Source organism: Arachis duranensis, chromosome 3, assembly GCF_000817695.3.
Source record: "Arachis duranensis cultivar V14167 chromosome 3, aradu.V14167.gnm2.J7QH, whole genome shotgun sequence".
Lineage (NCBI taxonomy): Eukaryota > Viridiplantae > Streptophyta > Magnoliopsida > Fabales > Fabaceae > Arachis > Arachis duranensis.
Genome location: NC_029774.3, coordinates 54,092,378 through 54,108,183, shown reverse-complemented (window position 1 = coordinate 54,108,183; position 15,806 = coordinate 54,092,378). Strand labels below are relative to the sequence as shown.

Below are 15,806 nucleotides of genomic sequence, written 5' to 3'. Positions count from 1 at the left end.
CTGAAATTGAGGGACCTGAGCAAAACTCTGATAGGAGGCTGACAAAGAACTGCTGATGCTGTTGAAATCTGACCTCCCTGCACTCGAAATGAATTTTCTGGAGCTATAGAACTTTAAATGGCGCGCTCTCAACGGCGTTAGAAAGTAGACATCCAGAGCTTTCCAGCAATATATAATAGTCCATACTTTATTTGTAATTAGATGACATAAACTGGCGCTCAACGCCAGTTCTATGCTGCATTCTGGAGTCAAACGCCAGAAACACGTCACGAACCAGAGTTGAACGCCCAAAACACGTTACAACTTGGCGTTCAACTCCAAGAGAAGCCTCAGCTCGTGTATAGATCAAGCTCAGCCCAAGCACACACCAAGTGGGTCCTGGAAGTGGATTTCTGCATCAATTACTTACTTCTGTAAACCCTAGTAGCTAGTCTAGTATAAATAGGACTTTTTACTATTATATTTTCATCCTGGATTGTATTTTTGATCTGGTGATCACGTTTTGGGGGCTGGCCTCTCAGCCATCCCTAGACCTTCATCACTTATGTATTTTCAACGGTGGAGTTTCTACACACCATAGATTAAGGGTGTGGAGCTCTGCTGTACCTCAAGTTTCAATGAAATTACTACTATTTTCTATTCAATTCGATTTATTCCTGTTCTAAGATATTCGTTGCACTTCAACTTGATGAATGTGATGATCCGTGATACTCATCATCATTCTCACCTATGAACGCGCATGACTGACAACCACTTCCGTTCTATCTCACCTATGAACGCGCGTGACTGACAACCACTTCCGTTCTACCTCAGACCGGACGCATATCTCTTGGATTCCTTAATCAGAATCATCGTGGTATAAGCTAGAATTGATGGCGGCATTCATTGGAATCCGGAAAAGTCTAACCTTGTCTATGGTATTCCGAGTAGGATTCCGGGATTGAATGACTGTGACGAGCTTCAAACTTGCGATTGCTGGGCGTGATGACAAACGCAAAAGAATCAAGGGATTCTATTCCAACATGATCGAGAACCGACAGATGATTAGCCGTGCTGTGACAGAGCATTTGGACCATTTTCACTGAGAGGATGGGATGCAGCCATTAACAACGGTGATGCCCTACATACAGCTTGCCATAGAGAGGAGTGACAAAGATTGGATAAAGACAGTAGAAAAGTAGAGATTCAGAAGGAACACAGCACCTCCATACACCTATCTGAAATTCCCACCATTGGATTACATGAGTAACTTTATCTTTATTTCCTGTTTATTTTATTTATCTTTTGAATATCTAATCCAATCATATTTGAATCAGCCTGACCGAGATTTACAAGATGACGATAGATTGCTTCATACCAACAATCTCCGTGGGATCGACCCTTACTCACGTAAGGTATTACTTGGACGACCCAGTACACTTGCTGGTTAGTTGTGCGGAGTTGTGACAAAGTGTGATTTATGTTTGAGAGCACAAAGTCTTTGGAGCCATTGTTGATGATCACAATTTCAGCCACCACCCAGCTTCTTAAGTGGCACGCCCCTTGTGTTGACATCCCTGGCGTGCCATGCCTTCGAACCCAAGTGGTACGCCCAGGGTCTTCTTTACACAATGGTTAGCCTGGCGTGCCATGCCTTCAAACCCAAGTGGCACGCCCAGGCCTTCTCTTCTTGCTCCTCTTCCCTGGGCACTTGAACTGGCGTGGCACGCCTTGGTGTTCAAGTGGCACTTGAACTGGCGTGGCACATTTTTGTTCTTTTTATGGTCCTTTTAGGTAAGATAAAGGGGTAGATAATGCAAGTCATCAGGATTGGAAGAGAAGAAAAAGTTGTCATATGAGAGAGGCGAGATGGAGGAAGGAGGCGAGACCTGACTCATGAGCACAAATGCGGTGGATCCGGCATAGCGACGGTGAACCGAGGTGAGAGATAGAGAGCGATGGGGTTAGGGTGTCGTTTTAGAAAGTGAAAAAGTGAGAGTGAGAGAGTTGGGGAGGGACGGGTAGGTTCAGATGGCCTAGGGAGTTTTTGGTCACTTTAAATGGTTAAATTACACGGTTGGTCCCCATACTTTCACTAAAATTGCAAATTGGTCCCTGTTGTCAAACATATGCAGCTCAACTGTTCAAAATAGAGAATATTCTGAGAATATTCTATTAAATCAAACATTTTTTGAACGGCGGGGACTAAATTATAAATTTTAATTTTCTTTAGGGACCCAATTATAAACTTTTAAAGTGTAGGGACCAATTTGTAATTTCACTAAAAGTATAGAGACCAACTGTATAATTTAACCATTAATTAACTCTCATCTGTCCCCTTCTTTTTTACTATTTTTTATTGAATACCGCATTCTCATTAATTTGCTTTAGGTGTTTTTGTTCTTTACAGTATTTTTTTTAATTTTAAAACTTGATTTGATAAAGATTTTTAGGGATGTGTAAACACAATATATTGTAACATCGATTTGTGCAATAGTTGATAAATTAAAAACATTATGTGATTGTATTTATAACCTTTTAAAGTTGTTCTAGCCCAGCCCACTAAGAACTTGGGTTTGGTCGCGAGTCACCGATCCAACGGGTTTTCCGATCTAAACTAAGAGAAAACCCGTGCGTCACTTCCTTTTTTTTCAAAAACCCGGATAGCTGGCTGAAGCTTCCAAACGAATGGACCTGTTCACAAGGGATCCACTCGAGTACGAACCATAAATGGGGAGGGACCTACCCCTCCCCATAGGGACATCACCTATCGTAACCGAAATTGCCGCCTTTGTACGGATACTGACCTAAGTGTTGGAGTCCTTGCAGGTGGTCCTACCATTTCGTCATTCCACCAATCCAGACGAGCATCTTCCTCTGGAGTCCTCTCATCACCCAGTCAACATCAGAACCAGGCTCCAACCATCCAGCTCGTGCTTAGGTCCTAACCCCTACAAGTTTCTACTCCAGCGATAATCCAACACGACCCCCCGAATATCTGAGCAGACGAACATTGGCATCGTCTGTGGGAACCTGGCACAAGGATGGATGATTTTCTACTTGGTGAAGGAGTAGGAGAAAGAGGCAGAGAGGAGAGAGGATCCCGTTTGAGAAGCAGGATAAGCTCGGCTACATCCTCACTTGAACCCTCAGGACCGCACTCCCGTCGAAATGACCTCCCCTCTGAATCTCCTGAGAGACGCCCATTTGGCAGAACGGGTGACAGCAGTGCAAGGATCATACAAGAGCTCCGTCACCGAGTACAAAATCTGGAAAGGGAGCTAGTGGCGAGGGACCGTTACCGCCTTGAACACTGTAAGGGCCCTCTTCCCAGTCTGTCCCATACCCGATCCCCTTCAAGGAAATTGGAAGACCAGGAGAGAAGCCCCCAAGAGAGACAAGAGAGAGCGAGCCAAGGCTTGGTCTCATTCCACCCGCGACATGTCGGAAGGCCATAGGGAGACCAAAAGAGATAGAGTTAGGAGAAGACGCGACCCCATCATCATGGGTGCCACCCTTTTTCATCCCTTGATTCTCAAGGTCCGGCTGCCAAAGAACTTTGACAAGCCCAAGGACATGAGGTACGATCGGACGCAGGATCCTCAGGAACATCTGACGGCCTTTGAGTCTAGGATGAACCTATAAGGTGTAGGTGACGTGGTCAGATGTCGGGCTTTTTCTGTAATGCTGGCGGGCCCCGCAATACGGTAGATCAATGTGCTTTCGCAGGAGTCCATTACCTCTTTGCGGATATATCTCGCAGCTTTTTAGCACAGTTCACCACGCGTATCGCCAAGGAAAAACACCCAATCAACCTGCTGGGTATCACCCAGAAAGCTGGGGAATCAATCAGGAAGTTCCTGGATAGATTTAATGACGAGTGCCTAGAAATCAACAATTTGATTGACTTAGTAGCCAGCTTATGCTTGACGAATAGCCTACTGCATGAAGACTTTAGAAAACACCTTACCACAAAGCCCGTCTGGACCATGCAGGTGATCCAGAACGTGACAAGGGAAAACATCAATAATGAGGAGGTTAGTCAAGTGGTGGCAGCAAATAAGCGACAGTCGACCGACCCACCTTCCTGTCAATTCGGGTACACAGAGAAACCAAGAGAAACGCCAAAGGAAGGGGCATCGGAAAAGCAATTTAAGCCGTTTCCCCTGGTGGGGAAGTTAACGAACTATATCCCCTTCATGGTTCCTATAATAGAGGTTCACCAACAAATTGTGGATAAGGGCATCCTATCCAAACCCTGACAACTGAAGAACAAGACAGACAGGAATAATAGCTTGTACTGTGACTACCACAAAGGCTTCGATCACAAAACTCTGGAATTTTTTTTTACCTAACAGACGCCCTGGAGCAAGCTATTCATGAAGGCAAGTTGACTGAGTTCTCTCAATTCTTATGGGAGCCGAAGAGAAGAGAATGTGAATGATCTGAGGAAGACTGGTGCACGAATCTCCATACTTCATACAACTGTACCAGCAAGTGCACTGGGTCGTCCAAGTAATACCTGAGCGAGTCAGGGTCGATCCCATGAGGATTGTGGTTTAAAGCAAGCTACGATTATCTTGCAGGTCATAGTCAGGCGAATTAAGAAGTTGTTGGTTTGAATTTGGTTGAAAGCATAAAAGAAATAGTGTATAAAATACCTTGTAAATTTAAATGGAACCAGTGATAAGAAGATGGTTAAGGATTGGAGTTGCCTTGTCTTTCTGAATTAACTCTGGTCTTACTGACTCTTTCAAGTGTGAATGATTTCTTCTATGGCAGGTTATATGTGATTAACGCCGGATGGCCTTGGTAATCAATTTCCTTTGCTTCAGATCAAATGCCGTATGGCCGCGGTCATCCAATCTGAACGAGGGTGAAGCTCTAGCAGTTCATTCCCTTTGGTGATCATACTCAAAACGCCACAGACAGGGTCAAATCTTCCAAATCAGAGAATGCTGCTCCTTTGGGTTCTAGCCCCTACCACAGAGACCCTAATCTCCCCGTAAATTGGCTGAACTAGTGTCTCGAGAAGTCCTTAACAAAGTCATGGATTAGCTGTCTGAGAGATGTATAATCAAGCTGGCGGTTCGTGCTTTCCAGTCACGTATTCACACGGACCCAAGTAGACATGGGTGGTTGTCTGGCACGCGGTCTGAGTATGATGAATGGAGCTGATTGTCATTGATCATCTCATTCACCATGTTGAAGAACAAATATACATCTTAGAATTGATCAAACACAGATTGAAGAGAAACAGTAATATTTTTATTAATTCATAGAACTCAACAGGGCTCCTCCCCTCAACCTAGGGGATTTAGAAACTCATACTAATAGGAAATACAATGCTAAAACGAAAATATGCTGAAAGAGATGGTAAAAGATCTTAAACAAGTATGATTTTCTCCCTTAAATACTAAACTAATGACTAGTAAAGGTAAAACAATCTTTTTAGTGCTAAAATCCACTTTCGGGACCTACTTGGTGAGTGTTTGGGCAAAGCTTTGATGAGATCCACATGCTATGAGACCTTTAAGGTGTTGAATGCTGGCTAGGGATCCTCTTTTGGCGTTTGGATGCTGGTCTCTACTCCTTGGGCGCTGGACACCTGAAAGGGGGGCAGAAGACTGGCGTTGGAGGCCAGTTTTGAGCCTTTTAATCTGAAGCAAAGTAAGGACTATATACATTGTTGGAAAGCTCTAGAATTCAGATTTCCATATCCGTTGAGAACGCTCCATTTGGACTTCTGTAGCTCCATAAAAGCTCTTCCAAGTGCAAGGAGGTCAGATCTAGACAGCATTTACAGTGCTTCAGCCAGAAAATACCTGGAATTGTACAAAAACACAAAAACTCATAGTAGAATTCAAAAATGTGAATTTAACACTAAAACCTATGAAAACTTAATAAAAATTAAACAAAATATACTAAAAACTATATGAAAATGATGCCAAAAAGCGTATAAAATATCTGCTCATCACAACACCAAACTTAAACTGTTGCTTGTCCCCAAGCAACTAAAAACATAGTAGGATAAAAAGAAAAGTAAGATACAATAAATCTCATAGTTTCCAATGAAGCTCAGTTTCAATTAGATGAGCCGGACTTAGTAGCTTTTTGCTTCTGAATAGTTTTGGCATCTCACTATCTATTGAAACTCAGAAATGTTGGTATCTTTAGGAACTTATAATCAAGAAGATATTGTTGACTCTTCTAGTTCAGCTCTTTTTATTATTGAACACAGCTTTTAGAGTCTTGTCCGTGATCCTAAGCACTTTATTTTCCAGTATTACCACAGGATACATAAATGCCACAGACGCTTTAACTGGGTGAATCCTTTTGGATTGTGATTCAGCTTAGATAGAGGTGTCCAGAGTTCTTAAGCACACTCTTTTTGTTTTGGATCACGACTTTAAATGCTTAGTCTCAAGCTTTTCACTTGACACCTTCACGCCACAAGCACATGATTAGGGACAGCATGGTAAAGTCGCTTAGGCCATGATTTTATTCCTTTAGGCCCTCCTATCCATTGATGCTCAAAGCCTTGGATCCTTTTACCCTTGCCTTTTGTTTACAGGGTTATTGGCTTTTTCAATCTGCCCTCATTTTCCTGTATTTTTGGGCAGTAATGGATTTTTCTCTTTATTTATTTGTTTATTTTGCCATTTTTTCTTTCTTTTTCACATGCATTAATTTTTTTGCAACATGCTTTTTCTTTTTCTTTTTGCTGCTTTTTCTTGCTTCAAGAATAAATTTTTGGATTTTTCAGATTATCAATAATACTTTTCCTTTTTCATCATTCTCTCAAGAGCCAATATTTTAAAATTCCAACTTCAAATATGCACTATTTATTCATACATTCAGAAAACAAAAGCAATGTCACCACATTAAAATAATTGAACTATTCTTATTTTAAACTTTAAATTCATGTATCTCTCAATTCTTTTCAATTAAAATTTTCTTTTAAGCAAGGTGAGAGATATATGGAACATTTTACAACTTTAGGATATCAATACAAATGATCATGCAACAAGAACGAGAGAATAGACAATACAACATAACAGAAATTAGGAAAATACGAAAGAAAAGGAGATAAAGAGAACGAATCCACCTTTAATGGTGGCGGCTAGTACTCCTCCTTGAGGATCCAATGTGATTCTTGATCTCTTCAATGTCACTCCTTTGCCTTTGTTGTTCTTCCCTCATAGCCCTTTGATCTTCTCTAATGGATCTTTGGTCTTCCCTTATTTCATTGAGGATGGTGGAATGCTCTTGATGCTCCACCCTCAATTGCTCTATGTTAGAGCTCAATTCTCCCATGGAAGTATCCCATTGATCCCAATAGCTTTGAAGAGGAAAATACATCCCTTGAGGCATCTCAGGAATCTCATGCTGAGGCTGTTGCACAGGCTTTTGTGCATGCTCTCTAGTTTGCTCCATCCTCTTCTTATTGATGGGCTTGTCCTCCCCAATGGAGATATCTCCCTTTATGACAATTCCAGCTGAATTGCATAGATAACAGATGAGGTATGGGAATGCCAACCTTGCAATGGTGGAAGGCTTCTCAGCTATCTTACAATTCTTGAGGAATCACCTTATGGATTTGATGCGTGAGCATCTTTTCTATCTTTTCCAAGTGAATTTACATCTAATTTGTTGAGTTTAATAAAGAATTAACTATCTTTCAGCCAATATGGATGCTTGGTGCATGAAATTGTGATACAAAATGGCGCCAACAACTTGGTACGCACAATTGTAATCTCAACTCTTTTTCACAACTTCGCACAACTAACCAGCAAGTGCACTGGGTCGTCCAAGTAATAAACCTTACGTGAGTAAGGGTCGATCCCACGGAGATTGTCGGCTTGAAGCAAGCTATGGTTACCTTGTAAATCTCAGTCAGGAGGATTCAAATGGTTATGGAGTTTTAATAATTAAAAAGATAAATAAAACATAAAGTAAAGATAGAGATACTTATGTAATTCATTGGTGAGAATTTCAGATAAGTGCATAGAGATGCTTTGTTTCTGTTGGATCTCTGTTTTCCTACTGCCTTCATCCAATCCTTCATACTCCTTTCCATGGCAAGCTATATGTTGGGCATCACCGTTGTCAATGGCTACTTCCCGTCCTCTCAGTGAAAATGGTCCAAATACGCTGTCACCACACGGCTAATCATCTGTCGGTTCTCGATCATCTTGGAATAGAATCCAGTGATCCTTTTGCGTCTGTCACTACACCTAACACTCGTGAGTTTGAAGCTCGTCACAGGCATCCCTTCCCAAATCCTACTCGAAATACCACAGACCAGGTTTAGACTTTCCTGATCTTTCGGAATGGAGGCTAAGAGATATACGCTCAATCTAAGGTAGAATGGGAGTGGTTGTCAGGCACGCGTTCATAGGTTGAGAATAGTGATGAGTGTCACGGATCATCATCACGTTCATCATGTTGAAGTACAAGCGAATATCTTAGAATAGGAATAAGCATGAATTGAATGGAAAATAGTAGTACTTTGCATTAATACTCGAGGAGCAGCAGAGCTCCACACCTTAATCTATGGTGTGTAGAAACTTCACCATTGAAAATACATAAGAACAAGGTCTAGAGGTCCAGGCATGGCCGAATGGCCAGCCTCCCCAAATATGAAAATATATCGTCCAGAATGTGTCTATGATCTGAAGATGAAAATACAATAGTAAAAGATCATATTTATAATGAAACTAGCTTCTAGGGTTTACAGAAATAGGTAAATGATGCAGAAATCCACTTCCAGGCCCACTTGGTGTGTGCTTGGGCTGAGCATTGAGCTTTACACGTGTAGAGGTCTTCCTTGGAGTTAAATACCAGCTTTGGTGCCAGTTTGGGCGTTTAACTCCAACTTTTATGCCAGTTTTGGCGTTTTGACGCCAGAAAAGGGTAGAGAGCTGGTGTTTTGACGCAATTTTACGTCATCAAAACTCGCATAAAGTATAAACTATTATATATTGCTGGAAAGCCTTGGATGTCTACTTTCTAACAAAATTAAGAGAGCGGCATTTGGAGTTCCGTAACTCCAGAAAATTCACTTCGAGTGCAGGGAGGTCAGAATCCAACAACATCTGCAGTCCTTTGTTAGCCTCTGAATCAGATTTTTGCTCAAGTCCCTCAATTTCAACCAGAAAATACCTAAAATTACAGAAAAACACAAAAACTCATAGTAAAGTTTAGAAATGTGAATTTTGCTTAAAAACTAATAAAAATATACTAAAAATTAACTAAATCATACTAAAAACTATATAAAAACAATGCCAAAAAGCGTATAAATTATCCGCTCATCACAACACCAAACTTAAATTGTTGCTTATCCCCAAGCAACTGAAAACAAAATAGGATAAAAAAAAGAGAATATACAATGAATTCCATAGTATCAATGAAACTTAGTTCTGAACAGTTTTGGCATCTCACTTTTTCCTTTGAAATTCAAAATGATTGGCATCTATAGGAACTTAGAATTTTAGATAGTGTTATTGATTCTCCTAGTTCAGTACATTGATTCTTGAACACAGCTACTTTATGAGTCTTGGCCGTGACCCTAAGCACTTTGTTTTCCAGTATTACCACCGGATACAAAAATGCCACAAACACATAACTGGGTGAACCTTTTCAGATTGTGACTCAGCTTTGCTAGAGTCCCCAGTTAGTGGTCACATGGTTAGGGACAGCTTGATTTAGCCGCTTAGGCCTGGATTTTATTTTCTTGGGCCCTCCTATCCATTAATGCTCAAAGCCTTGGATCCTTTTTACCCTTGCCTTTTGGTTTAAAGGGCTATTGGCTTTTTCTGCTTTCTTTTTTTTTCTTTTTCTTTTCTCTCTTTTTTTTTCATATATATTAATTTTTTTTTCACTGCTTTTTCTTGCTTCAAGAATCAATTTCATGATTTTTCAGATTATCAATAACATTTCTCTTTGTTCATCATTCTTTTAAGAGCCAACATTTTTAACATTCATAAACAACAAGATAAAAAATATGCACTGTTCAAGCATTCATTCAAAAAAGAAAAAGTATTGCCACCACATCAAAATAATTAAACTAATTTCAAGATAAAATTTGAAATCCAAGTACTTCTTGTTCTTTTGTAAATAGGCACATTTTTCATTTAAGAGAGGTGAAGGATTCATGGAGTTATTCATAGCTTTAAGACATAGACACTAGACACTAATGATCATGTAATGAAGACACAAAACATAGTTAAACCTGAAGCTCAAAATCGAAAATAGAAAAATAAATAGACAAGGAGATTAAGGAATGAGTCCACCTTAGTGAGGGTGGCGTCTTCCCCTTGAAAATCCTATGGAGTGCTTGAGCTCCTCAATGTCTTTTCCTTGCCTTTGTTGCTCCATTCTTAGTGCTTTTGGTGCTCCTATCCTTAGTTGCTCCCAATAGTTGTGTGGAAGAAAATGTATCCCTTGAGGCATCTCAAGGATTTCTTGATGAGGGAATTCCTCATGCTCTTGTTGAGCTCCATGAGTGGGCTCTCTTGTTGTGCAGTCAAATGCTCTATTACTGAGCTATGGACCCTTGAGATGAATGACTCGGAGGTGGAAGCTTTTGCCTTTGCTTTCCTCTTTCTAGAGGTTTCTCCAGCCTTAGGTGCCATAAATAGTTATGGAAAAACAAAAAGCAATGCTTTTACCACACCAAACTTAAAAGGTTGGCTCGTCCTCGAGCAGAAGAAGAAAGAAAGAAGGGGAAGAAGAAGAAAATAGAGGAGATGGAGGGTGGTATGTGGTTCGTAAGGGTTGGATTTGGGCGGGAAAGGTGTTTGAATTTAAAAGTGAGGTAGGTAGGGTTTTTGGGAAAGAGGGTTGGTGGGGATCCTATGGGGTCTACAGATCCTGAGGGGTCAAGGAATTCTCATCCCTGCTCCATTTGGGCGTTTAAAATGCCTTAGAGTGCAATTCTGGCGTTTAAACGCCAGTTTGCTGCCCTGTTCTGGCATTTAAACGCCAGCTTTCCTTCCTGTTCTGGCATCTGAACACCAGTTTTTTGCCCTATTTTGGCGTTTAAATGCCAGTCTGGTGCCCTATTTTGGCATTTAAACGCCCAGAAAGGTGCCAGATTGGGCGTTTAAATGCCCATTTTGCTACTCTTACTCGCGTTTAAACGCCAGTAAGTCCTTCCTCCAGGGTGTGCTGTTTTCAATGCTGTTTTTTATTTTTTCTTTATTTTTGTAATTGTCTTTGTGACCTCACATGATCATCAACCTAAAAGAAAACAAAATAATATAGATAAAATTAAAATAAAATTGGGTTGCCTCCTAATAAGCACTTCTTTAATGTCAATAGCTTGACAGTGAGCTCTCATGGAGCCTCACAGATGATTAGAGTATGGTTGAGATCTCTCAACACCAAACTTAGAGTTTGGCTGTGGCCTCCCAACACCAAACTTAGAGTTTGAATGTGGGGGCTCTGTTTGACTCTGTATTGGAAGATTCTCTTCATGCTTACTCTCTATGGTTACAGATGGAGAACCTTGAGTCTTTACTACAAGGCATTCTTCATTCACATGAAGGATTAACTCTCCTCTGTCAACATCAATCACAGCTCTTGTTGTGGCTAGGAAGGGTCTTCTAAGGATGATGAATTCATCCTCATCCCTCTCAGTGTCTAGGATTATGAAATCAGCAGGGAAGTAAAGGCCTTCAACCTTTACTAGCACGTCCTCTACTAGTCCATAATCCTTTTTCATGGATTTATCTGCCATCTCCAATGAGAATTTGGCAGCCTGTACCTCATAGATTCCCAGTCTCTCCATTACAGAGAGGGGCATCATGTTTATCCCTGACCCCAGGTCACACAGAGCTTTTTCAAAGGTCATGGTGCCTATGGTACAGGGTATTTAGAATTTACCAGGATCCTGTTTCTTTTGAGGTAAATTTTGCTGAACCAATGTATTCAGTTCATTGGTGAGCAAGGGAGGCTCTTCCTTCCAAGTTTTATTACCAAATAGCTTGGCATTCAGCTTCATGATTGCTCCTAAATATTGGACAATTTGCCCTTCAACAATGTCTTCATCCTCTTTAGAAGATGAATAGTCATCAGAGCTCATGAATGGTAAAAGAAGGTCCAAGGGAATCTCTATGGTCTCTGTATGAGCCTCAGATTCCCTTGGTTCCTCAGTAGGGTATTCCGTACTGACCATTGGACGTCCCCTGAGGTCTTCCTCAATTGGATTCACGTCCTCCTCCTTCTCTAAGGTTTCGGCCATGTTGATTATATCAATGGCCTTGCACTCTCCTTTGGGATTCTCTTCTGTATTGCTTGGGAGAGTGCTAGGAGGAGTTTCAATAACCCTTTTACTCAGTTGGCCCACTTGTGCTTCCAAAGTTCTAATGGAGGATCTTGTTTCAGTCATGAAACTAAGAGTGGCCTTAGATAGATCAGAGACTATGTTTGCTAAGCTAGAAGGATTCTGCTCAGAATGCTCTGTCTATTGCTGAGATGATGGTGGGAAAGGTTTGCTATTGCTAAACCTGTTTCTTCCACCATTGTTATTATTGAAGCCTTGCTTCTGTTGATCCTTTCATGAAAAATTTGGATGATTTTTCCATGAAGGATTATAGGTGTTGCCAAAGGCTTCACCCATGTAGTTCATCTCTGCCATTGCAGGGTTCTCGTGATCATAAGCTTCTCTTCGGAAGATGCTTCTTTAGTATTATTGGATGCATTTTGCAATCCATTCAGACTCTGAGAGATCATATTGACTTGTTGGGTCAATATCTTGTTCTAAGCCAATATGGCATTCAGAGCATCAATTTCAAGAACTTGTCTCTTTTGAGGCGTCCCATTACTCACAGGATTTCTCTCAGAGGTATACATGAACTGGTTATTTACAACCATTTCAATAAGTTCCTGAGCTTCTGCAGGTGTTTTCTTTAGGTGAATGGATCCACTTGCAGAGTGGTCCAGTTACATCTTGGAAAATTCAGACAGACCATCATAGAATATATCTAATGTTGTCCATTATGAAAGTATGTCAGAAGGATACTTTTTGGTCAGTTGCTTGTATCTTTCCCAAGCTTCATAGAGGGATTCACCTTCTTTCTGTCTGAAGGTTTGAATATCCACTCTAAGCTTGCTCAGCTTTTAAGGAGGAAAGAACTTGGCTAAGAAAGCCGTGACCAGCTTATCCCAAGAGTTCAGGCTATCTCTGGGTTGTGAGTCTAACCATGTTCTAGCTTTGTCTCTTACAGCAAAAGGGAAAAGTATAAGCTTGTAGACTTCAGGATCAACTCCATTGGTCTTAACAGTATCGCAGATCTATAAAAATTTAGTTAAAAACTGATAAGGGTCTTTTGATGGAAGTCCATAAAACTTGTAGTTCTATTGCAATAGAGAAACTAATTGAGGCTTTAGCTCAAAATTGTTTGCTCCTATGGCAGGGATTGAGATGCTTCTTCCATAGAAGTTGGAAGTTGGTGTAGTAAAATCACCAAGCATCTTCCTTGCATTGTTGTTTGGTTCGGCCATAATTGTTTCTTTTGCTGCTTCCTTTTCAAAAATTTCAGTGAGGTCCTCTTCAGAGTTTTGTGCTTTAGCTACTCTTAGCTTCCTCTTCAGAGTCCTTTCAGGTTCAGGATCAGCTTTAACAAGTATGCCTTTATCTTTGTTCCTGCTCATATGAAAGAGAAGAAAACAAAGAAAATATGAAATCCTCTATGTCACAGTATAGAGATTCCTTAAGGTGTCAGAGGAAAACAAGAATGGAAGGATGCGGTAGGTAAGGAAGAATTCAAGCACACAAAGAGAGATGGAGTTCGAATTGACAATGGAGGAGGAATATTAGTGTTTAAATAGAAAAAGATAAGAGAGGGGGGAGAATTTTTGAAAAAAAAAAGAATAAAATTTAAAATAAATTTTAAATTGGCCGTGGTTTTGAAAAAGATAAGAAATAGTAAAACAAGCAAAAAGTCAATTAGTTAGTTGAAAAAGATTTGAAAATCAATTTTGAAAAGATAAGAAGTTAGAAAAGATTTTGAAATTGATTTTGAAAAAGATATAATTTGAAAAAGATATGTTTGAAAAGATATGATTGAAATTTATTTTGAAAAAGATTTGAAAAGAAAATTAAAAAGATTTGATTTTTTTTTTGAAAAAGATATGTATGAAATGATACGATTTTGAAAAAGATATGATTGAAAATATTTGATTTGAAAAATATTTGATTTTGAAAAAAATATGAGGATTTGAAAAAGATTTGATTTGAAAACAAAATTCCTCTCCTTGTGTCATCCTAGCGTTAAACGCCTAGGAGCTGCATATTTTGGGCGTTTAACGCCCAATTGCTGCATGATTTGGGCGTTTAAACGCCCAGCCAGGCACCCTGGCTGGCGTTTAAATGCCAGTTTTCCTTATTCACTGGGTGTTTTGAACGCCCAACTTTTTCTCTGTAATTCCTCTGCTTTATGTTCTTGGATCTTCATTTTGCTAAATTCTTTATTCAAGGAGGTATGTTTTCAATTTCGAAAAACAACAAAATGAGTCGAAACATATAATTCTTGGATCAAAACACAAGATATATGCAAGAACATTATGAACGTCAAGATGAACACCAAGAACAATCTTGAAGATCAAGATGAACATCAAGAACTAAATTTTCTTAATGAAAGAAAACATGGAGGACACCAAACTTAGAACTTTCTCATGTTTGGGCCATATGAATGCATATGTAGAACATCATGCAGTGCAAATAAAAAAATCATGAAGATCAAACAAGGCAATTCATCAAGAACGACTTGAAGATCATCAAGAACACAATGCATGTGTTTTGAAAATTGCAAGACAATTAAAATCATGCAATTGACACCAAACTTAAAATTTGGCCCTAGATTCAAACAAGAACCATGAAATATTTTTGAGTTTTTATGATTTTATGAATTTTTTTGGATTTTTCAAAAATTATTTTGAAAAGAACGAAAAAGAAGAAAAATTTTGAAAGATTTTTGAAAACTTTTTGAAAACAAAATAAAAAGAAAATTACCTAATCTAAGTAACAAGATGAACCGTTAATTGTCCAAACTCGAACAATCCCCGGCAACGGTGCAAAAAACTTGGTGCATGAAATTGAGATACACAATGGCACCAACAACTTGGTACGCACAATTGTAATCTCAACTCTTTTTCACAACTTTGCATAACTAACCAGCAAGTACACTGGGTCGTCCAAGTAATAAACCTTACGTGAGTAAGGGTCGATCCCACGGAGATTGTCGGCTTGAAGCAAGCTATGGTCACCTTGTAAATCTCAGTCAGGCGGATTCAAATGGTTATGGAGTTTTAATAATTAAAAAAATAAATAAAACATAAAGTAAAGATAGAGATACTTATGTAATTCATTGGTGAGAATTTCAGATAAGTGCATAGAGATGCTTCGTTCCTGTTGGATCTTTGCTTTCCTATTGCCTTCATCCAATCCTTCATACTCCTTTCCATGGCAAGCTGTATGTTGGGCATCACCGTTGTCAAAGGCTACTTCCCGTCCTATCAGAGAAAATGGTCCAAATGCGCTGTCACCGCACGGCTAATCACTTGTCGGTTCTCGATCATGCTGGAATAGAATCCAGTGATCCTTTTGCGTCTGTCACTACGCCCAACACTCGCGAGTTTGAAGCTCGTCATAGTCATCCCTTCCCAGATCCTACTCGGAATACCACAGACAAGGTTTAGACTTTCCGGATCTCAGGAATGGCCACCAATAATTCTAGATTATACCACGAAGACTCCGATCTTTCAGAATGGAGGCTTAGAGATATACGCTCGATCTAAGGTAGAACGGGAGTGGTTGTCGG

The 15,806-nt window shown here is 39.9% G+C and overlaps 1 non-coding gene across 1 annotated transcript; it reads left to right on the top strand.

Moving 5' to 3' along the window:
• Positions 1–12,991: 12,991 nt before the first annotated feature.
• Positions 12,992–13,095, top strand: LOC127745887 (small nucleolar RNA R71). The gene has a single exon (XR_008007511.1). It is a non-coding gene; the product is annotated as a small nucleolar RNA R71 (small nucleolar RNA).
• The last annotated feature ends 2,711 nt before the right edge of the window (positions 13,096–15,806 follow it).